This window comes from Capra hircus (genome assembly GCF_001704415.2).
Source record: "Capra hircus breed San Clemente chromosome X unlocalized genomic scaffold, ASM170441v1, whole genome shotgun sequence".
Taxonomy (NCBI): Eukaryota; Metazoa; Chordata; class Mammalia; order Artiodactyla; family Bovidae; genus Capra; species Capra hircus.
Window position 1 is genome coordinate 32,287,632 of NW_017189517.1, and position 25,566 is coordinate 32,313,197.

The 25,566-nt window shown below is 39.1% G+C and overlaps 1 protein-coding gene across 1 annotated transcript in view; it reads left to right on the plus strand.

The window, feature by feature from the left end:
- Positions 1 to 25,566, plus strand: part of TRPC5 (transient receptor potential cation channel subfamily C member 5) — a 341,695-nt gene that overhangs the window by 129,672 nt on the left and 186,457 nt on the right. The window lies entirely within an intron of this gene.

The following is a 25,566-nucleotide window of genomic DNA, read 5'->3' on the forward strand; positions in this document are numbered from 1 at the left end:
TATACAGGAAGTGTACATAGTTATACACCAGTAATACACCAATGTATAGAGGGGACTTGAGCATCTTCTGGATTTTGGTACCCAAGGCAGGAAGGGGCTTGGGGAATTCTCCCACAACCAATTACCAGTACGCACGAAAGGATGATAGTATTTGTTACTGTCAGACTTGATACTCTCACAAAACCTGCCTATAGTCACAGCTACTCACAGCAGAATGGACTAATTCCAAGTTCTAATTACCTGAAGCCCCATTCTCCACAGCATCTTAATTACTCCCTGGTAATCAGGTGAGCACTTAAAATAGGACACTACCTCACAGGTTAGCAAGGCACCCTGTAGTTCATTTCAGCTGCCAAATTCTTGGTTATTACTGCACTAAACAAATTTGATACTACGCCATGGTGGGAAGTTTCACCAATGGTGACAGGGGATTTGTAGTTATCTTTCTGTGGAAAAGGGCCTACAGGTATAGTCCTATCTTGGATTAACTCCCTTGGCTTCAAACATAAACAGATTTCCTTCACCTTGTGAAAGTCTCACATGACTGTGTTCACCTCCCTGCTAACTTCCATTCCTCATGGACATCCTGCTCTGGCTCTTCTATTTGTACCATTAGATGCAGCTTATCCTTCTGCTGGCTAAACATGAGCGCTTCCCTGGATATACTCTTTGTCCCTTGACTCTTGGCCCTGTCCACTCTCCTCCCCCTCAGGGAGTCCACATATTCCAAGGTTTGGACATGGCTTCTATCTGAGGACTCACAAAGTAACAATTCTTGCTCTCTCCCTCCACTTCTAGCAGCTTATCAGACATTTCCACTTATATTTGACTATTTCTATAAACTGAATTCATTTTTTTTTGTCCAAAACCATATCTTTCACTCCCCTGGTAATGACTACAATCAAAGTAGCTAACATTTAATACTCACACCACACCTTGGAAGTAGATGCTAGGTTTTTTTTTGTCATCACCACTTTACAAAAGAGAAAACCAAGATGACACAGCCTTCCAGGATTCGAACCTAGGCACACTAACTCCAGGGGCTTCCTGCTTAACCACTGTTGCTCACCATATCTGTGATTATCTGACTATGATTTAGCCAATCTTACAGAAATGGCTGGGACGTCCCAGGTGTCACAGTGGTAAAGAGTCCTCCTGCAAATGCAGGGGGCAAAAGACACTCAGGTTCAATCCCTGCCTTGGCAAGATCCCATGGAGGAGGAAATGGCAACCCACTCCAATATTCTTGCCCTGGAAAATTCCATGGGCAGTGGAGCCTGGCAGGCTACATTCCATAAGGTTGCAAAGGTCAGACACAATTGAGCACTCATGCATCACAGAAATAGACAAGATTTTGAAAGGCTTCATTCTGACATGACTCATTTCTCACCTGGACTAGTTCACCTCTCTTTAGGTAACCGAGTGATCCTCCTCTCTCTGGAGGTCACCATATTGATGCCTAACATAGTGCAGATACTCGACTGATGCCACAGAGCACTATAGCCTAGAACTCCTGGGCTCCAGATTCTCCTACATCACCCTGACCCCACAAACAGCTGGGACTACTTGGGGGTCACAACACACAGCCTAAGGTCTCCATTCTATATCAATGATTTCCTCCATAATATACCAATACCAGTTCAAAGAGACTCTACTTAAGTCCAGCTTCATCATTCAGGCCCAGTTGCTACTCAATGCCCTCTAAACTAAAAGACCATATACCATCACATCTTCCTCTCTCTAATTAAGCACATCCTATACAGTAGAAACAGTGTCAGACTGTATTTTTTGGGGCTCCAAAATCACTGCAGATGGTGACTGCAGCCATGAAATTAAAAGACACATACTCCTTGGAAGGAAAGTTATGACCAAACTAGATAGCATATTCAAAAGCAGAGACACTACTTTGGCAACAAAGGTCTGTCTAGTCAAGGCCATGGTTTTTGCAGTGGTCATGTATGGATGTGAGAGTCGGACTGTGAAGAAAGCTGAGTGCCGAAGAATTGATGCTTTTGAACTGTGGTATTGGAGAAGACTCTTGAGCATCCCTTGGACTGCAAGGAGATCCAACCAGTCCATTCTGAAGGAGATCAGCCCTAGGATTTCTTTGGAGGGAATGATGCTAAAGCTGAAGCTCCAGTACTTTGGCCACCTCATGGGAAGAGTTGACTCATTGGAAAAGACTCTGATGCTGGGAGGGATTGGGGGCAGGAGAAGAAGGGACGACAGAGGATGAGATGGCTGGATGGCATCACTGACTCGATGGACGTGAGTCTGAGTGAACTCCGGGAGTTGGTGATGGACAGGGAGGCCTGGCATGCTGTGATTCATGGGGTCACAGAGTCGGACACGACTGAGTGACTGAACTGAACTGAACTGATACAGAGTACGGGCTTTCTAGGTGGCACTAGTGATACAGAGCCTGCCTAGCACTGCAGGAGACATAAGAGATGTGGGTTCAATCCCTGAGTCAGGAAGATCCCCTGGAGGAGGGCATAGCAACCCACTCCAGTGTTCTTGCCTGGAAAACGCCATGGATAGACAAGCCTGGCAGGCTACGGTCCATAGGGTCACAAAGACTCAGACATGACTGAAGTGACTTAGCACACACACAGAGTACAGGAATATGACAAAGGAGAGAGATGTTTACATTGTTTCACTATGTGACCACCTCCACACTAAATTTTTCAAACTGTATACCTTTTATATACCCTGACAGCCAAACGGAGGAGTTTAATTACACTTGCTTAACTGTGGATGTTTATATTAATGCTACTGTTTTTACATATATTTGACATGGGTTTTACTGCATGGAAGAGTCTCCTCCAAATATACCAAACTTTAAAAGACTGAAATATATTTCAAGCAATATTGTCAATTACATACAACTATAAGAAATCAAAAGTCAGAACGTGTTTCTGAATTTAAACCAATGGACAATGAAAATCATTAAATGGAATATGGATCTTAATATTTTAGTAAAAATAAATGGTTTACTTGTTAAGATGATATACATACTCATTCAATTCCAGCATTATTTTTAGCAACATGAAAGGATTCTGTATCTGTAATTATATAATCTGACTGTTGCATTATTCACAAAGAAAACTAGTAAACCTTTGTGGAATATTAAAATCCAAAAGAGCTGGAAAGCAGATCAATAAAGCAAAATGCCTCCTGACCTACAATCAGTACGGAATGAGATATTTTTGGAAAAAATATTACAGGGAGACGGAAGTTTCCATTCCATCTATTGTAAGTTTTTTGGTTGAAATATGTCTCTATCAACATTGACTATGACATTTCCCAGTGAGCTGAACACATTACAATATATTACAGATAAAACTGAGATGTTCACATGCAGATGGATGGGTCAGTTCAGTCGCTCAGTCGTGTCCGACTCTTTGCGACCCCATGAATCGCAGCACGCCAGGCCTCCCTGTCCATCACCATCTCCCGGAGTTCACTCAGACTCACGTCCATCAAGTCCGTGATGCCATCCAGCCATTTCATTCTCTGTCGTCCCCTTCTTCTCCTGCCCCCAATCCCTCCCAGCATCAGAGTCTTTTCCAATGAGTCAACGCTACACATGAGGTGGCCAAAGTACTGGAGCTTCAGCTTTAGCATCATTCCTTCCAAAGAAATCCCAGGGCTGATCTCCTTCAGAATGGACTGGTTGGATCTCCTTGCAGTCCAAGGGACTCTCAAGAGTCTTCTCCAACACCACAGTTCAAAAGCATCAATTCTTCAGCGCTCAGCCTTCTTCACAGTCCAACTCTCACATCCATACATGACCACAGGAAAAACCATAGCCTGAACTAGACGGACCTTTGTTGGCAAAGTAATATCTCTGCTTTTCAATATGCTATCTAGGTTGGTGGTAACTTTTCTTCCCAGGAGTAAGCGACTTTTAATTTCATGGCTGCAATCACCATCTGCAGTCATTTTTCAGCCCCCCAAAATAAAGTCTGACACTGTTTCCACTGTTTCCCCATCTATTTTCCATGAAGTGATGGGACCAGATGCCATGATCTTCGTTTGCTGAATGTTGAGCTTTAAGCCAACTTTTTCACTCTCCTCTTTCATGTTCATCAAGAGGCTTTCTAGTTCCTCTTTACTTTCTGCCATAAGGGTAGTGTTATCTGCATATCTGAGGTTATTGATATTTCTCCGAGCAATCTTGATTCCAGCTTGTGCTTCTTCCAGCCTAGCATTTCTCATGATGTACTCTTCATATAAGTTAAATAAGCAGGGTGACAATATATAGCTTTGACGTACTCCTTTTCCTATTTGGAACCAGTCTGTTGTTTCATGCCCAGTTCTAATTGGTGTTTCCTGACGTGCATATAGGTTTCTCAAGAGGCAGGTCAGGTGGTCTGGTATTCCCATCCCTTTCAGAATTTTCCACAGTTTATTGTGATCCACAGAGTCAAAGGCTTTGGCATAGTCAATAAAGCAGAAATAGATGTTTTTCTGGAACTCTCTTGCTTTTTCCATGATCCAGTGGATGTTAGCAAATGATCTCTGGTTCCTCTGCCTTTTCTAAAACCAGCTTGAACATCTGGAAGTTCATGGTTCACGTACTGCTGAAGCCTGGCTTGGACAATTTTGAGCATTACTTTACTAGCGTGTGAGATGAGTGCAATTGTGTGGTAGTTTGAGCATTCTTTGGTATTGCCTTTCTTTGGGATTGCAATGAAAACTGACCTTTTCCAGTCCTGTGGCCACTGCTGAGTTTTCCAAACGTGCTGGCATATTGAGTGCAGCACTTTCACACCATCATCTTTCAGGATTTAACATAGCTCAACTGGAATTCCATCACCTCCATGAGCTTTGTTTGTAGTGATGCTTCCTAAGGCCCACTTGACTTCACATTCCAAGATGTCTGGCTCTAGGTGAGTGATCACACTATCGTGATCATCTGGGTTATGAAGCTCTTTTTTGTACAGTTCTTATGTGTATTCTTGCCACCTCTTCTAATATCTTCTGCCTCTATTAGGTCCATACCATTTCTGTCCTTTATTGAGCCCATCTTTGCATGAAGTGTTCTCTTGGTGTCTCTAATTTTCTTGAAGAGATCTCTAGTCTTTCCCATTCTGTTGTTTTCCTCTATTTCTTTGCATGGATCACTGAGGAAGGCTTTCTTATCTCTCCTTGCTATTCTTTGGAACTCTGCCTTCAGATGCTCATATCTTTCCTTTTCTCCTTTGCTTTTCATTTCTCTTCTTTTCACAGCTATTTGTAAGGCCTCCTCAGATAGCCATTTTGCTTTTTAAAATTTCTTTTCTATGGGGATGGTCTTGATCCCTGTCTCCTGTACAATGGCATGAACCTCTGTCCATAGTGCATCAGGCACTCTGTCTATCAGACCTAGTCTCTTAAATGTATTTCTCACTTCCACTGCATAATCATAAGGGATTTGAATTAGGTCATACCTGAATGGTCTAGTGGTTTTCCCCATTTTATTCAATTTAAGTCTGAATTTGGCAATAAGGAATTCATGATCTGAGCCACAGTCAGCTTCTGGTCTTGTTTTTGCTGACTGTATAAAGCTTCTCTGTCTTTGGCTGCAAAGAATATAATCAATCTGATTTCGGTGTTGACCATCTGGTGATGTCCATGTGTAGAGTCTTTTCTTATGCTGTTCGAGGAGGATGTTTGTTATGACCAGTGTGTTCTCTTGGCAAAACTCTATTAGTCTTTGCCCTGCTTCATTCTGTACTCCAAGGCCAAATTTGCCTGTTACTCCAGGTGTTTCTTGACTTCCTACTTTTGCATTCCATTCCCCTATAATGAAAAGGACATCTTTTTTGGGTGTTCGTTCTCAAAGGCCTTGTAGGTCTTCATAGAACCTTTCAACTTCAGTTACCTCAGCGTTACTGGTTGGGGCATAGACTTGGATAACTGTGATATTGAATGGTTTGCCTTGGAAATGAACAGAGATCATTCTGTCGTTTTTGAGATTGCATCCAAGTACTGCATTTCGGACTCTTTTGTTGACCATGATGGCTAGTCCATTTCTTCTAAGGGATTCCTGCCCACAGCAGTAGATATAATGGTCATCTGAGTTAAATTCACCCATTCCAGTCCATTTTAGTTCACTGATTTCTAGAAGGTCAATGTTCACTCCTGCCGTCTCCTGTTTGACCACTTCCACGGACCTGAATCAAGGCTAATTGAAAGATGGATGGTACTTTAACCCAAAGACTGATCAGTGTGTGTCATGGGTTCCACATTCACACAATACCTTAGGAGTTATTAAGGTACCAGCAGATTTTGAGGACAGACACAAAACACACAGAACAGAGGAGTGATTCCCATAGGAAGAAGGGAGAGAATTTTTTCCAGTGGCAAGTGTCCATCCTCAGAATCAAGGGTGGGAGGAGGGGAAGTAGTTCTCATACTGATGACATTCCTCATCTATAGTTGAAAATGATTAATATCAGAGGCCACGCCTTGTGACTTTGTCTAAAAGCTTCTTTGCTTCTTGACCTGCTCCTATACAGAATTCTTCTATATGTGTCTTTATTACATCTCTCACCAATTCCCAACCTCAATCACTCCTTATACACTCCACTGGAAAAGTGTTATTATCATCCAGAGTTTGCATCTGTCAAGACATTAAATGCTGATACTATCATTTATCGCCTGCACTTTTCTCTCCCTTTTGAGTTTCTCTTTTTAGCTCCTGTGCAAGAAGGTTAGGGTTTTCCAATCAGTTATCTGGTAGACAGAACATGCCTTTTTCTCTTGTCATCAAAGCAAGGGCTTAATGTGTGAAGTGCAACCCCTAAATCTTCTTTGGCTGTAGCTCTGGCTCAGTCTGGTGCGCCCTTGTGTTTCTCTCTCTGCCCCCACCCCTTCCTTCCATTTTAGTCATAACTCAGTCAGGGCTTTTCTCATCACCACAGTAGATCCCCACCTCACCCTTTACTTGTAGAGTGATATTTGTTCTGACTGTTTTACAAGTATCAAAGGATCTAGTGAAACTCAATGTGGTATAAGTTTATGTTCTAGGTGGTTAATACTAATTAAGCCCTTGCAGGGAAAAAAAAACTTTATGAGAGACTAATACAATTGCAGTTTTATAAAACAAAAAATGATCAATTTACACACTAGAAAATGTGACCTCTGCTCCCCTTACAATGAAGAAATTGAGACTTACCAAAAAAAAAAAAATATGTTGTATCAGTGATCTGCATTGCAGGCAGACTTTTTACCATCTGAGCCACTGTGCTGTGCTGAAATCAACTATAGTTTGATTTAAAAATATAAATAAAAAATGAAATCACTTATCCTAACTACTCAAAGAGACTAATTGGAAGGGCAGATTTAAATTGGACAGTAGAATGCGGGAGAAGTAATAAGGAGACCCTAGAAATAGATTATGAAGCACTACAAAACTTTTGTCTAAATTTTACCTTGCTCTTATAGACAATACAAACTCCAGTGTCAGCTCTGAAATACAGTAATGCCATGAGATTTCTTCCCCCTCATAGTTCCTTGACCATTCTGCCACAATCTATATTTCAACCATACAGATTTACAGCTAACTGTAACTGTTGCTTTTCACAACCCCTCAATCCAGACCGTTAAAAGGATTCTTCTTTTTACTTAAGAGCAGCATGAATTCCTAATTTCCATCCTTTATTTTATTTTATTAGCATCAAGGAAAGCTAATTCCAAAGTCTTGATTCAATGTTCCCTGAAATAAAATACATTTAAAATTTACATAAACACACATACTTTAAATAATGGGTCTCCTAAATTTACATATTGAAATGGATATTTTCTCTAAGATTGGTAGTTTAAAACATTTTTGAAAAGACTAACCATTTTTTTTCACGTGTATTAAAATAGTATTCCATTAGTGGGAATTGATTTAATAAGTCAATCAAGAAGAACAATGAGACTATTTCAACAGAAACATCTAACATTAAGCATTGTATAAAAGAGCTACAATCATATTAAACAAAGCATATACAGTGATTTATTCATTTCGTTTTAGTTGTATTATATGAAGAAAACCCCACATTTTCACAAATAAGTATCTATACATGTTAATTGTTATGAGTTTTAAAATAGTATCTCTTACAGTCTTAGTATACTTTATCAGAAAGATGCCAAGAGAAGCTACATTCTGAAGGGTACACAAAAATGAATGTATCTGGTCTTATAAATTACTAATCTGGATGTCTTTGAACACAGTGTTATTTTTGTAAACTTTTAAAATAAGTAGAGCTCTCTTTTCAAACAGAATTGGGGGAAAAAACCTGCAGGACTCATAAAGCACCTCTGCCAAACCTTGGGTGAGGAGCATATAAAGGAGTTTGAAAAGCATTGCTGAGGATGATCAAACACTATGGCAACCCACATTCCTATATGCAAATGCCATTCTTTTTTTTTTTTTTCCAGAAAACACATTTGTGGGTATTTATAGATTCCTGCTTGATAACAGCGAAAGGTAAACTGTCATGACTTTGTAAAGAATAGTGGAACTTTGAAAACAAAGATGTCTAAAGGCATTCTGATTAAAATAGCAATCTGATATAAGCTTTCTTATGTCTGATAAGACACAAAAGTAGATTTTAATGTTTTTAAATCTATGTTGAGATTTAACATTCTAGAAGGAATGTTCAGAAGGAATATGCAGAAATGAAACTAAACGTAACAACTGCAGTGAATAAATGGATCATGTCATATACTTCATTACTTCAATCACTATACTTGTCCAATGTTTTCTTTTGAAATGCTGCGGCTGGGGGGAAAAGAACTGCCCCCGGATGAGAGTTAATAAACTGATATGGCTATAATTACCTCATAAAGTTCAAACTAAACAGATAGTCTTTCATTTTATTTTATTTTCAGTAAGTATTAAAAGGCTTTAACAGAGTTTCTACAGATAAGCTATGGCAGTGAACCAAATTTAAGAATCCATTATTCCATACTAATATTTTCTTAAAATTTTTAAAACTAAGGAGAAATAAGGGAGAGTTATACTTTAAAGCCAAATTCAGACTTAAGTTGAAGAAAGTGGGGAAAAACATAAGACCATTCAGGTATGACCCAAATCAAATCCCTTATGATTATACAGTGGAAGTGAGAAATAGATTTAAGGATCTAGATCTGATAGATAGAGTGCCTGATGAACTATGGACAGAGGTTCGTGACATTGTACAGGAGACAGGGATCAAGACCATCCCCATGGAAAAGAAATGCAAAAAAGACAAATGGGTGTCTGAGGAGGCCTTACAAATACCTGTGAAAAGAAGAGGAGCAAAAAGCAAAGGAGAAAAGAAAAGATATAAACATCTGAATGCAGAGTTCCAAAGAATAGCAAGGAGAGATAAGAAAGCCTTCCTCAGTGATCAAAGCAAAGAAATAGAGGAAAACAACAGAATGGGAAAGACTAGAGATCTCTTCAAGATAGAGATACCAAGGGAACATTTCATGCAAAGATGGGCTCGATAAAGGACAGAAATGGTAGGGACCTAACAGAAGCAGAAGATATTAAGAAGAGGTGGCAAGAATACACAGAAGAACTGTACAAAAAGAGCTTCATGACCCAGATGATCACGATCATGTGATCACTCACCTAGAGCCAGACATCCTGGAATGTGAAGTCAAGTGGGCCTTAGGAAGCATCACTATGAACAAAGCTAGTGGAGGTGATGGAATTCCAGTTGAGCTATTTCAAATCCTGAAAGATGATGCTGTGAAAGTGCTGCACTCATTATGCCAGCACGTTTGGAAAACTCAACAGTGGCCACAGGACTGGAAAAGGTCAGTTTTCATTCCAATCCCAAAGAAAGGCAATGTCAAAGAATGCTCAAACTACTGCACAATTGCACTCATCTCACACGCTAGTAAAGTAATGCTCAAAATTCTCCAAGCCAGGCTTCAGCAGTACGTGAACCGTGAACTTCCAGATGTTCACACTGGTTTGAGAAAAGGCAGAGGAACCAGAGATCAAATTGCCAACATACACTGGATCATGGAAAAAGCAAGAGAATTCCAGAAAAACATCTATTTCTGCTTTATTGACTATGCCAAAGCCTTTGACAGTGTTGGATATCAATACACTGTGGAAAATTCTGAAAGAGATGGGAATACCAGACCACCTGACCTGCCTCTTGAGAAACCTATATGCAGGTCAGGAAGCAACAGTTAGAACTGGACATGGAACAACAGACTGGTTCCAAATAGGAAAAGAAGTACGTCAAGGCTGTATATTGTTACCCTGCTTATTTAACTTATATGCAGAGTTAGTTCAGTTCAGTTTAGTTCAGTCGCTCAGTCGTGTCCGATTTTGCGACCCCATGAATCGCAGCACGCCGTCTTCCGGAGTTCACCTAGAATCACGTCCATCGAGTCCGTGATGCCATCCAGCCATCTCATCCTGGGTCGTCCCCTTCTCCTCCTGCCCCCAATCCCTCCCAGCATCAGAGTCTTTTCCAATGAGTCAACTCTTCGCATGAGGTGGCCAAAGTACTGGAGCTTCAGCTTTAGCATCATCATTCCTTCAGAGTACATCATGAGAAACCTGGGCTGGAAGAAGCGCATGCTGAATCAAGATTGCCGGGAGAAATATCAATAACCTCAGATATGCAGATGACACTACCCTTATGGCAGAAAGTGAAGAGGAGCTAAAAAGCCTCTGGATGAAAGTGAAAGTGGAGAGTGAAAAAGTTGGCTTAAAGCTCAACATTCAGAAAATGAAGATCATGGCATCTGGTCCCATCACTTCATGGGAAATAGATGGGGAAACAGTTGAAACAATGTCAGACTTTATTTTGGGGGGCTCCAAAATATCTGCAGATGGTGATTGGAGCCATGAAATTAAAAGATGCTTAATCCTTTGAAGGAAATTTATGACTAACCTAAATAGCATATTGAAAAGCAGAGATATTACTTTGCCAACAAAGGTCCGTCTAGTCAAGGCTATGGTTTTTCCAGTGGTCATGTATAGAGATTCTTTACTCTCTAAGCTATCAATGAAAACCCATAATGCCACATATCATTTATTAATTGCAAAGAAAAATATGGAAGATATCTTTTCTACCAAATGGTCACCCATAACATCACCAATAATGGGGCCAATTGATATCCACGTGCCTCATGCATATGATGCACATAAACATCACCTAAGTAGCAGTTTTGATAAAAATATTTACTCTGAATGTAATTAGAGGGAAACAATTAAACAAATACAAATTGAGAAGCAGTCTATACAATAACTGGTCAGCCCTCATCAAAATGTTAATGAAATTTAAAAAAAAAAACTTTAAAGTCCAGGAACTGTCTAGATTAAGGAAGACCAGAAAGATATGATAAATAAATGTAACACATGCTCTTCAATTGAATTCTAGAGAAAAGAAGTTATTAAAGGCATTCCCAAAGGGATTGTTGGGGAAATTTGAATATGGGTTTTAAATTAGATAACGGTATATCAGTGATAAACTCTGAGTATTAAAATTATACTGGGCTAATACAGGAGAATGTCCTTGTTCTTAAGAAATATACACTGAAGTATTTAGGGGTGATGACAATCTAATGTGACATTTTATAATTGGACTACATTAAAAACAAAACCATGAATTTGTTTTAGCAGCTATTTCAGCCTGGTCATCTGTTTAATACAAGTAATTTTTCCAAATGAAGGCCTTGCTTCATTTGTAAAAGTAATTCAACAGCGCCCCCCAAAAGTAATGAATATAGAGGTTTACACAATTTCATGAGACTTACTGATGTACTTTCCTGATAGTTAATATCCATTCAACACGTCTAGATTTTTCTCCAACTTATTCATATTTCATAAATAAGAAAAATATATTATAAACAGCTACCTGAGAAAATCGAGCTTTAGTGTTGTTTCATATCTTGATAGCAATTTGTATATTATGTTCATCCAATAATGGAAGAGATCATAGACATTTTTCATTAGGTTCTTTTAAACTATGCAGGAAAAACTTGCAAAACTGGCCTATTACTGTTGATAAGGTCAAAAGAAAAAATCATGCCACAACTATTCAAAGCATCAAATGCTTCTAGATACTGTGTTTACAGTAACAAGGCTGTAATTAAATGAAGTGAGGGTGCCAGGATTGGTTACAAATACTACTTTGGTATCAGAAGGTACACTCTATCGAAAATCACCTGTATCAGTTTACCTCATCATAAAATATAGATGCATTTCTGAAGAAGTATAGCTACAAAGAGTGATAGAAATCATGTTAAAAATATAACTACACAGCAGAGAAATGACTAGTCATCAGTACCAAATTACTAACAGTGGTTTATGTTAGCGTTATAAGGGTATTTTTTTTTAATTCCCTCTCCTTAACTACATTATCCAATTTTCTGAAACATATTACTCTTAGAATGAGAATAACAAACTTGAAAAGCATTTGCTTTCAGTCATATTTTTGGTTTAAAACATATTTAAAGGAAACACGGCCTTTTGTATACAAACATCCGGCACTACTTTAAAAAAAAAAAAAACTCAAATTCTTAACTATTACCATAGTATGTAAATACTACTCCAGAAACTCCCACCTCTGAGTTTATGTGACCTTATTTTGGAAGTAGTAGAATTCCTAACTTACACAGTATACACAGTATTCAGCTGAAGAAAAGGAATTCAAATGAAATGAGAAAGGGAGACTATGGCCGTGCAGTTTAAAATGTAGATCTTTTAATATTTAGATGGAAGATTGGTGATAAATCTCATGGTTTCTTGTGCCTTTTCATTAAAAGGGTGACTTTTAAATGTAGTCCATGGTCTGGGGGCCTGCTTAGAAGACTGAGCTTTTACAATGTCGTAACTACAACTGGTCTCAAAACTGACCCTGAGGAATGAATGCATGCGTGCATATGTTACTGTAAGCTAGTAGCAGCTGTGCTTCAGCACTTTCTTCCAAAAATGTATCTTAGGAACAACTGCGAGGATCATTTCTTTGATTACTACTATAATAATGATTTCAATCTTCAGTGTGTGTTACACTTTACCAAGTACTTCATAAATCTATCAGGATGGCAGGAGAGCTAGCTACAGATAAAGAGACTTGGGTTTAGAAAAGATTGAAGGCTTCACCCCAGATCACAGGGCCATTAAGAGACAATGCCATAAGCCAAACCCCAGGTCTTCTGAGACCAAATGCTATATTTTTTACTATGCTATAATTTATGCTCTAAGCATCCATTTTGTGTGGTGGGTTACCAATGGGTTTGATTTACTTAGTACACCAAGCTGTAAGAAAAACAACTGAAGAAAGATTCCAGGATGTTTCTCCTTTGTCTGATAAGAAGCTATTTTTGGAGTTTACTGCATAATGAGGAAATAATGGGGGGGGGTTCCCTTGGTCTTTTTAGTCACATCTGTATGGATATGGCAACCCACTCCAGTATTCTTGCCTGGAGAATCCCATGGACAGAGGAGCCTGGCTGGCTACAGTCCATGAGGTTGCAGAGTCAGACACAACTGAAGTGACTTAGCACGCAAGCACACATGTATATAAAAATCACAATTACTATCAATAGTGTCACCACTAAAAGTTAAAAAAAAACAACTATACACACATAAACACACATGCACACACACTGAGGTAAAGGAGAATATGAGCATTTAGACTGGGTGTACTATCAAGTGGTACTCACAGTTCTAAGGTCCTAAACTGTACAGCTGAAAAGCAATTAAAAAGAAGGCAGCACAATATGGAAAATTTAAAGCAAGGGGGAGAAGAGGAAGCTGAGGGGCCACTTAAATCTACAAGGACCTAAGAGAGGTTGCATGGGTGGTGGTGAACAATTGTTCTCAGTGGAAGTAGGAAACCTATCAAGAAAAAAGGGACCTGGAATGCAACAGGAGAAATTTAGTTTATTTTTGGAAAAAAAATAAGATTTTAAGATGCTAGACTGCATTTCCAATGGAAGAAGATTTCTGTTCTTAAAAAGCGTTATGAAAGCTGCTTTCTCATTTCACTTTTATATATAGTTCGTGTCAGAGGCATTGTGAACATGTAGAGATTGAACACAAGAATGTGTAATTATTTTATTGTTGTTATAGCCTAGTGCATTTTAAAATGTCTAAGGTGTATTAAGACACACTCTTTGCCCTTTGAGAGCTAATAAGCATTTTAATTACACAGTCTTAATTAAACAAAACTGTTTAATTAAAATAATTATAAAAGGCAAGAGTACATAAGAAAGTTGCATAAGAAAGAACTGATTATATAAAACTTGAAGAATCACAATGTCTAATGTCTAATTTTGACACAGGGAAAACAGCTTTAAGAAATTAAAGGCAGTATTTAAAAATGGGATCACTTCTAATATTGATGTTTGGTTTACAAAGCAGTAGTCTCTCTTTCCTCATACTTAAGTTGCTCAGTACATTCTGTTTATCTGAGCGAATGTTACCATTTTCAAATAGCTGCTTTGAAAGCACAAAGACCGTGTCTGCTCAGTCGCTTTTGGCCCATAGAACAACATTTACAAAGAGGCATTTAAGTCTCTGTGATAGAGTAGCTCTCCCACAGGCAGGGTTGTCTCTATGTTGTTGGTATGACTAGAAGCATTCTCCAGCTGGTAGAAGATAATCTCCTATTAGCAATCTATGAAGGACTAAAAAATAATCTCAGAAGTAATTAATGCTGGAGAGAGTGTGGGAAAAAGGGAACCCTTGTACACTGTTGGTGGAAATTAAACTGGTGCAGCTACTATGGAAAACTAAAACTACAGTTGTCATATGATACAGTAATCCCACTCCCGGGCATATACCTGGAAAAATGTAAATTCTAATTCTAAAAAATATATGCACCCCAATGTTCAAAGCAACACTATTTACAACAGCCAAGACATAGAAACAACCTAACTGTCCAACAAAAGATGAATGGATAAAGAAGCTGTGGTACATAGATACAATGGAATATTAACCATTAGAAAGAACAAAATAATGCCATTTGTAATGGACCAAGAGATTATCATGCTAAGTGAAGTAAGTCAGAGAAAGACAAATATCATGTGAAATCACTTATATGTAGAATCGAAAGCATAACACAAATGAACATGTCTGTGAAACAGAAACAGACTCACAGGCACAGAGAACAGACTTGTGGTTGCCCAGCGGTGGGAGTGGGGGAGGAGGGATGGACTGGGAATTTGGGATTAACAAATGCAAACTATTATATATAGAATGAATACATAATAAGGTCCTATTATATAGCAAAGGGAACTATATATAATATCCTGTGATGAACCATAATGGAAAAGAATATGAAAAAGAATATGCTTATGTATAACTGAATCACTCTGCTGTGCAGCAGAAATTAACACAGCACTGTGAATCAACTACACTTCAATAAAGTAAATTTTAAAAATAATAATAATGTTAGAGAAAGTAAGCAGCCACGGTGATGATCACTGTCCATAAATGCCTAGAATCCACCAAATTCTTACTCAGGTTTTGTTAAAAGGCCAAGCTCTGGACTCAGTCTGACTGGGTTCAAGTCCCAGTTCTCCTACTTAGTTGCTGTGCAACCCCAGATAATGTACTTGTCTTCCTAAGCCTCACTTGTCTCACCTATGAAATGGGGGTGATGATTATTATGTTTTAAACTAGTTTTTACATGGAATTTGCTTAGCGTAATTCCTAGCACTTAGCTAAAGTTTAGCTATTATTACATGTTGAATACAACAGAATGAATCTTATATAGAGTATTAATTTGCTTGGGCTGTCATAACAAGAAAAAAGAGAAAAGCAAAACTACAGAGTAGATGGCTTAATCAACTACAGTTTCTTTCCTCCCACTCTGCCAGCTAGGATTCCGAGATCACGGCGTCAGCAGGATTGGGCTCGCCTGAGGCCCCTCTCCTCGGCTTACAGATGGCCATCTCCCTTCTGTGTCCTCATGGTGTCTCCTCTGTGCGCTCCTCTGGTGTTTCTTCATCCAAATTTCCTCTTATAAGGATACCACTTAGACTGGATTAGGGTGCACCCCAAAAGCCTCATTTTAATTTAATAATCTCTTTAAAGGCCCCATCTCCAAATAGTCATTCTCAGGTACTGGGAGTTAGGGTTTCATATGACTTTTAGGAACCACAATTCAGTCCATAATATAGGCCTTATCTGGTTGGGAAGATCCCCTGGAGAAGGGAAAGGGTAACCACTCCAGTATTCTGGCCTGGAGAATTCCATGGACTACACACTTCATGGGGCCGCAAAGAGTCGGACATGACTGAGTGACTTTCACTTTCACTTTTATCTCATTCTAATCAAAAACATTCCACACAATCACAAAATCTGAAATAATTCTGAGGTAAAGTCTCAGTTCTCATAACTTCTCAACTTTCCAAAACAGACGGAACCTATGCAATTTCATTTAACTTTGAGAGAACAGAGAGAGAGAGATACACAGACGCATACATACACTATAGCTAACTAGTATGCAGGTGCCAATCACACTCTGTAAATCTGCTTTCCAGGAAGCAAATCACTCTGCCAAAGAAGCATCACTATCAACAGAAATAAATGATCCACCTAAACTATACAAAGTAGTTACTATACTCAAAACACAAGAATTACATTGCATGAGCAATTATTTTCTCTTTAGATCACAAGTTCATTGAAGAAAGGAATCGTGACAGGTTAGTAAAAATTTACAAACAGATCAGCATAAAAAATGAATTCAGAAAGCTTTTTGTATCTTTGATTGATGCTCTTAGAATTCATTTTTGTTTCCAATATTGTTTGGATAGGTAATTGTGGTTGCAACTATAAGAGCACACGCAATGAATGCAATAGTCCAGCATCTGAAATATGGTGACCACAGTAAAAAGAAAAAAAGACTTTAAATGTTACTAGTCACATGACCATTATTTAGCAATGCAGGCCTGCAAAGCTTTAGGCCCAAAAAGCATTTCAAGCAGAAGCACAAGACTGGCTACTAGTTCATGTTATGAACATCTGTTGACCACCAACAAAATATCAATACTTTGACCAGTATATACTACTCAGAAAAAAATCCATGGAAAATGGCTAGAGCCCTGGAATCTGGGGATGGAGGCAATGTTTTCCGGAAAAAAAAAAAAATGATGTACAACCCTACAGAAATATATACAGAGTGTAACTCAAATGGAAAAATGTGTGAAAGGCCTTTAAAAACTCTAAAGCACTTTATGAATCTAGTGCTGCTGCTGCTGCTAAGTCGCTTCAGGCGTGTCCGACTCTGTGCGACCCCATCGATGGCAGCCCACCAGGCTCCCCCGTCCCTGGGATTCTCCAGGCAAGAACACTGGAGTGGGTTGCCATTCCTTCTCCAATGCATGAAAGTGAAAAGGGAAAGTGAAGTCGCTCAGTCGTGTCCTACTCTGTGCGACCCCATAGACAGCAGCCCACCAGGCTCCTCCGCCCATGGGATTTTCCAGGCAAGAGTACTGGAGTGGGTGCCATTGCCTTCTCCAGAATCTAGTGCTGGTAGGTTCATAAAGGTGGCATTTTAAAGATGATATTATTCTGCCCTTACCCTATTCAAAGGAGCTAATTCAACCAAACAGTCCTTTCCTAACAGAGAAGCATGAACAAGACATTTGATTAACTAAAATGAAAAACTGAATTGAACATGTGAGAAAAAGGCCAAAATTTAATATATAGTAAGAGCGCCAAAGAATTGATGCTTTTGAACTGTGGTGTTGGAAAAGACTCTTGAGAGTCGCTTGGACTGCAAGGAGATCCAACCAGTCCATCCTAAAGGAGGTCAACCCTGGGATTTCTTTGGAAGGAATGATGCTAAAGCTGAAACTCCAGTACTTTGGCCACCTCATGCAAAGAGTTGACTCATTGGAAAAGACTCTGATGCTGGGAGGGATTGGGGGCAGGAGGAGAAGGGGACGACCGAGGATGAGATGGCTGGATGGCATCACTGACTTAGTGGACGTGAGTCTGAGTGAACTCAGGGAGTTGGTGATGGACACGGAGACCTGGCGTGCTGCGATTCATGGGGTCGCAAAGAGTTGGACACGACCGAGCCACTGAACTGAACTGAAGTTAAGGTAACCCTTTAATATCGATCACAATCTTACTGTGTCTAATTATCCCCCTGTTGACAATGCTACCTGGATCATGAAAGCACTGTCTCATGAGGAATATCTCTATGTTATGCCACTTGTTTTTTTAATGGTAACAGCAAAATTTAACAAAAAGCTTTTAAAAGATATGTGGTATAGAGACCACACTATTTACCAACCAAAACAAACACTAAAAAAACACTTCTCAAATAATTATCTCATGCTCTATGGCTGATCAAAATTTTTGCCATAACTGAAAAGTAAAAAAATACAATACAATATAACTAACTAGCTTTAAATGTCTTATTCCAAGCATCAGATTTTAAACGTATTCTTTTTACCTGATGATATACACAGAGAAATAATCTCAGTCAAGAGTTTTAACATGATCACAAGTAGAATTCACAGAAAATAAACCTGCAATGTAGAATTGCACATGAAAGGAATATCTTTCTGTTTCTAATATCAGAATACACTATAAAACATAACAACCTCATACTCATAAATATTAATACAACCAATTTACAAAATAAATGTCTAAACGAAAGTCAATATTCATACTGTCTTTTCAATGTTTCCAAATACCCAAGGTAAGATAACTTGCTAATATTTTATAATTGACATTATCTTAGCATGCTTTAAACAATGAATTTAATCTGGCATGATGAAGTAATTCAATTTATGACAATGCACTGGAAGCGAAGGGACTGATAAGAAATTGTTCTAAAAATGAATGGTGGTTTAAATAATAAAACCTTTCAAAAAATATGGAGATATTTCCATACAAAACAAGTATAATACACAAATCAGCTTGCAGTATCAAAACATAAGGAAATAGAAAGGAAGCTACTCCTTAAGCATTTAATGAATGTGAAATTAGAAAAGAACAGAAATGGAACTTTAATAGTGCTTTTGCTATTTTTAAAAGATCACTTATAAAATATACCATCATTAAACAGCCTTAGGTCTTATTTTTACCTGATTACCAAATGAATTTCTACTTTATATATACTAGTTAAAAATAATTGCACTGGTTATTTTTATTTTTATTGAATTTAGATTTTTAACAAAATTGTCACCATCATAAAACTAAATATTTTATAGTAGCAACTATCCTACAATTTTTAAACCTATAAGAGAAAGGAACAAAAACAATCAAATTGGGGTACGAAGAAGTCACGTTTTATCAGGAAGCAGTTACTTCAAACTCTAATAATCAATGTTTTGTCTCCCCCTTCTGGGCAATACATTTTTTTTGTTTGTTTTTAAACAGCAAAGTAAGATTTGATCTTTTTTCACAGGATATATTCAAATAATTGGTGTGACACAAGTGTAACATTACATGAAGCAATCATAATGGTTCTATTCGATCAGTAAACCAATAAAACTTCAATTTTATAATGCAGTAGCAGCTTAACAGCCCACAAACACATACTGTCATGCTTAGTGGTATTTTACAGCTAGTATAATTACTATTACAGCTATTATAATTACTAGCTTATAGTAAGAAACACATCAATAGCATTTTTAATTTATTAGTTTGAGCTTGGCTATAAGATTATACTTTTAACTGAAACTTTCTTTCAGTATGAACTCCTTCAGCAGCCTAGGGAAACAAACTCATTTGGCTCTATTTTGAGAAAACGGTCCTGCAATATTCGCTCAATCAGTGCCTAGGATTGCCATGCTCCAATTAGGGCAAAGAAACATACATGTGTACCTACCCCTCATCTATGATGGGACTTTCCTTTTGAATCAGATTATTTTAAAAACATTGCAAAAAGTATAAATATGACATTCTAATTATATAAAATGAGTTATATAGTTCAACAGCAATGTGCAGAGAGTATATTTTAAATAAAGTAGGAGTTTGAAACAGAAAACCTAATTATAAAATTCTACTCAGTGCTACAAGTGCCAAAGAAATGGTTTTGCATGGTCATAACTTTCTTTTTGTTTCTGTGATTTCACTGATTCCTCCTTGATTAACATGTCTAAACTGAACTCATCCTGACCTTGTCTTGCTCCTGATGTCTCTGGGAGTGCACACACGCGTGCTCAGTCATGTCTGACTCTTTGTGACCCTATGGACTGAAGCCCGCAAGGCTTCTCTGTCCATGGGATTCTCCAGGCAAGAATACTGGGGTGGGTTGCCAGGCCCTCCTCCAGGGGATCTTCCTGACCCAGGGATCAAACCCACATCTCCTGCATCTCCTGTATCAGCAGGCAGATACTTTACTTCTAAGCCACCTGAGAAGCCCCTTGATATCTCCATAAAGGCTCAAATCATCACCACTTCAGTAAAGAATCTGCCTGCGATGCAGGAGACCAGGGTTCGATCAGTCATTCATGCTTGTAATTTTCAGTTACTATTGATTCACACATCTCCTCTGCCCTTTTTCATCATATGCTGAGGCAGATATATTCTACTTCCACAGTCTCTCTCATCTATCACCTCCATTTAGTTTTAACCAACCACTCTCCAGTTCAGGGTCTTATTACTTAAACTACAGCAACAACTTCTCCTTCTTGATCTCCCTGCCCCAGTCTCTAACCTCTCCAATTTCCCCTGCACCATTAATCTTCCTCAAATGCAGCTTGAATTTTGTCATTCCATTGCTCAAAACTTTCCAGGATTCCTCACTGACTATTAAAGTACCAACTCCTTGTCATGTCCCTCCTAAAATGACCTTAACCTACCTTTCCACATTTACAATCCCCTGATATGCTTAACCCATGTTTTCAGTCACCTTAACGAAATACCCCCGTAAACAGTGGCCTTTTTGTTTTTCTTCAAATGCTCAAGGCACACTCCTGTTGCAAAGCTGGGGCACTTGATGCTCTCTCTCCTGCCTGTAAAGCTCTTCCTGAGATATCTGCACTGGCTCTCCCCAGTTTCATTCATGTCTCTGTTCAGATGTCATTTGCTCAGAGAACTCATCTACCTAAAATAAAATAGTATATCCCTGATCACACTTGGCTTGCTCACATTGCTTTTTCACCTTCATAGCACTTAACACTACCTGCCATTATATTTGATATGTGTCTTATTGTCTGTCTCTCCAAGTAGAAATATAAGCTTCGTGAGGAATTAATCTGTATGGTTCATCATCTGAGCACTTAGAATAGTGCCTGGTCCATAATAGGTGGGCAGTAACTTTCTGTCCAAGAAAACAAAGAATCTGTGGCTAGAAACATTAACAAGGTCTTGAATGGAACAGTGCTGAATCAGGATTTAAATTCAGGTCTTGATGATGCGAAAACAAACAGTATCCCAAAAGACATGCCACTGCTTACCCAAGGCTTTCTACTATTTCTGCCATTAAGTTACTTTATATTTAACATTGTTAGGTCTGGTCATTATAATTCTATTTTCCAATTACCATACATAATCATGTCAATTCTTATCCTTTTTTTCCCCCCCACAGAAGAATGGTTCTTTTTCCACCCATGGATAAATTATTCCTGGCTTGCAGTGAAAGCTGTTTTAGCTGATTCCTAAATCTGTTTCAGGCAATGTGTTATTAAATTATAAAAACAATTTATTTTGTTTCAAAAAGTTTGCAACACTTACAACTAGAAGCCATTGAAAAAGTCACTCAGTTCTTTCCATCTCTATCCTATTTTATTCTATTCTCTTTTGCTATTTTAAGATACTAACACAAAAGTATCTATCTTTTCATAGATAATATCTGTAAGAAATCAACTATTTTAATAAATCTTTAAAATAACTGTCAATATTATTTTGAGACCACATACGAATTTTAAATTTTTTCAAAGTGCAGCAATAATCATACCATGTAACATATAGCTTTCAATAAACAGGCAAAAAATTCTCTTTCTTACATCCAGGTGAATCCTTCCCATCATTCTTGACCCAGAATAAATCATTCTATTAAATAGCATGAAAACTCGGCCAAAAAAAAAAAGGCAGCTCAAAATCTTATTTTATTCTACCATGTAATCGTCATGCTTTATGTCTGTCATACCAAGCATTTCATAGAATTTAATACAGTTAACCAAAAAATCTAACTTAGACCTATTTGCAAGATTCTTCATATGTTAAATACATTAAATATAAACAATAAACTTCAAAACCATTCTGAATTGAGTATTACTATCCTCACTGTATCAATGGGGAAACTGAGGTGCAGAGACAGTAAATAAATTATTTTACGTCACATAGTTAGTATGTGGAGAAGGCAATGGCACCCCACTCCAGTACTCTTGCCTGGAAAATCCCATGGATGGAGGAGCCTGGTGGGCTGCCGTCTATGGGGTCCCACAGAGTCAGACACGACTGAAGCGACTTAGCAACAGCAGCAGCAGTCAGTATGTAGCAGAGTTGGAATCTGAGCTCAGGTCTATTTGCCTGTGAATCCATGACCTTTACTAAAATTTGAATCCCTTCATAGGGTCTACACCATGGGCATAAAAAGACAGACCCACTTTGTAATAGAGAGCATTAATTCAAGGACATACATTATTGTTATCTAAAGTAATATAGTAGTAGTATAAAAGAGGTCCTTAAAGAACATACAATGTTATAGAAACGATAAAATAGAGTAGAAGGTGATTCCAGAAGAGAGTTAAAAATGAAGTGCTAGCTAAGTTCAGATGAATTACTAGGAGGAAATGTGGGAGTGGGGAAATTGAGATGGAGAGAGGTCAACAGGACAGACTTCATGAAACAGCTGAGGATGGAGAGAATGTTGACAAAGGAAAGAAAACTTTCAAAGCAAAGCAAAAAAAAAAAAAAAAAAAAAGGATCCAATGAGCCAAGTCAGAAGCAAGATTGCTTGAGGTTGAGTGGGTGGTTATGTTCAGGTAACAGCGTGACGGTAAAGTAAATTTCTAAAAAAGAACAGTGAAACTATGTCTGAGATCAGGAAGACCTCAAGTGCCTCCAACTGTGCCTCCAATCAACACAAGAAAGATAAAAGGAAGACAGGGTGATGAAGACCTGGTTCATTACATATTCCAGCTTTACAATTTCAGTCTGGCTTCTACATCACTCAGGTTTTGAGCAACGTATATGGTCTTTTAGGCAACAAGGACACTTAAAGTAGCTATTCTAGGATTTTTTCTCTCTCAAACACTTCTAGCACGTGTGCCTGCCTACTCAGTCGTGTCTGATTTTTTGTGACCCTGTGGACTTAGCCCGCCAGGCTCCTCTGCCATTGGATTCTACAGGCAAGAACACTGGAGTGGGTTGTCATGCCCTCCTCCAGGGGACCTTCCCGACCCAGGGATTGAACCCGCATCTCCTGCACTGGCAGGCGGGTTCTTTACCAGCTGAGCCACTCAGGAAGCCCTGTTTTAGGTTAATGAGACTGTGAAAAATAAACCCTTTTGAACCTGATTTACACCTGGTGATTTTTAATTTTTTTTTCTCTCCTCTCTAGTTTCAACAAACAACAACACATCTTCCTCCAGAAGGTACCTTCCCACCTACACTCTAAAATTAATACCCTCATCAATTCTTATAGAAACCAATGCTTAGAGTTTGTTCCCTGTAATGCAGGATTTGCCTACTCCAATATAAGCAGCCCACAGAAAAAACAATGGGTATAAAATCATTTCTGCTGCAGATCCATCATAACACCTCTCTCATTATGGTGTCTTTTAAAACACCCTTGGACAAAACTGTTCACTGACATAAGCAGACATTTTGCACCCTTTCCTATATTTCATATTTTAGGCCCTATCTTTAATCTGTTTTCCTGTTTATCTTCCCCATTAGACATAGCATTTTGGGAGCACAAGCTATGTAAAATTTACATCTTTAATAAAAAATGCTAAATATTATAATATTTATACTATATATTATATTAGAGCTATATACATGGGGCTATGGAAAGGAAGGAGCTATCTAAGACACCTTCTCCTTTAAAGACTGACAGAATACATGTGAATCAGTTCTAATGAGATGGAGCCGATTATACAGAGTGAAGTAAGCCAGAAAGAAAAACACTAGTACAGTATACTGACACATATATATGGAATTTAGAAAGATGGCAATGATGACCCTGTATGTGAGACAGCAAAAGAGACACAGATGTGTAGAGTGGACTTTTGGACTCTGTGGGAGAGGGAAAGGGTGGGATGATGTGGGAGAATGGCATTGAAACATGTATATTATCATGTAAGAAACGAATCGCCAGTCTATGTTCAATACAGGATACAGGATGCTTGGGGCTGGTGCACGGGGATGATCCAGAGGGATGATATGGGGTGGGAGGTGGGAGGGGGGTTCATGATTGGGAACTCATGTACACCCATGGTGGATTCATGTCAATGTATGGCAAAACCAATACAGTATTGTAAAGTAAAATATAGTAAAAATAAAAATTAAAAAAAAAATAAAGACTGACAGAAAGCTAAATCTTGATGGATATGTAGGAGCTTGCTTGGCACACTCAAGAAGAGAAAGGCATTTTGGCTCAAAGCAACAGAATGTGCTTGATGTAGAGGAATTAAAGCAGAGGATGTTGGGGGAGGAACAAGATGACAGAACAGTAGGTGGGCGTAGAGTACCTCACTCTCCACGCATACATCAGGAACACACCTTCAGACACAGAAGTGCTTGCAGAACACCAGCTGAGAGTGGACAGGAGTACCTGGCCACAGGAAAAGCATATATAAAACCATGCAAAACTCAGCAGGATGAAGGAACTAGGGGGAAAAACAGGAGTGTCAGTAGGACTGGACCTGCCCTCGGCAGGTGGGAGAATTCAAACAGGGGTCCAATCTCCACAACAGGGGCAACTGTCTGAGTCAGAAGAGAAACATTTAAGGCTGAGAGTGAGGCAGCTGATCTCTGGCAGCCTAAATGGAATGAGAATCAGCCAGTCCTTGCCGCAGCCTTACATACCCCAGACAGGGACGCAGGTCCCCTAGAAGGTGCAGCAGCTGGGAGCTGGAGCATAGGGATTGCAGAGCAATGCCAGGGCAAGGGCTGAAGTTGACTGCTGGGAGAGGGACCGCGGGGATATAAGGGAGGAGGCTGCGGGGGAAAATGCCTGTGGAAGGAAGCCAGGCAGCCATGGAAGCCATGAGTCACACATAGGGGGTGGAGCCATCACCGTAGCCTCTCCCAACCAGGCAGCATCTGGCAGCTGAATAATAGCGAGGCTGGCCCATCAAGCACCTGACATGTGGAACAACAGAGTAGGACCTCACCCAGGTTGCCCGTTAAAATGGCTGGACGCGCTGAAGTACAGAGTAGGACTCCACCCAGGGTGCAGCTGGAGGACCTAGGCAGGGCGCCCCTTTACGTGCCTGATGCACCAATCTACAGAGTAGGACCCCAGCCAGAGGGGCCTCTCTATGTGCCTGATGTGCCTGAACAATAGAGAAGGACCCCAGGCAAAGGAACCCTCTAAGTGCCTGAACCAGTGGAGCTATGGAGGAAGACTAGCCAATGAGGCCTTCTGATTGCCAGTTACCAGAAGCTCAGAAAAGGATTCTGATAGGGCCATAACTCCTGTGGCTGAGGCAGTC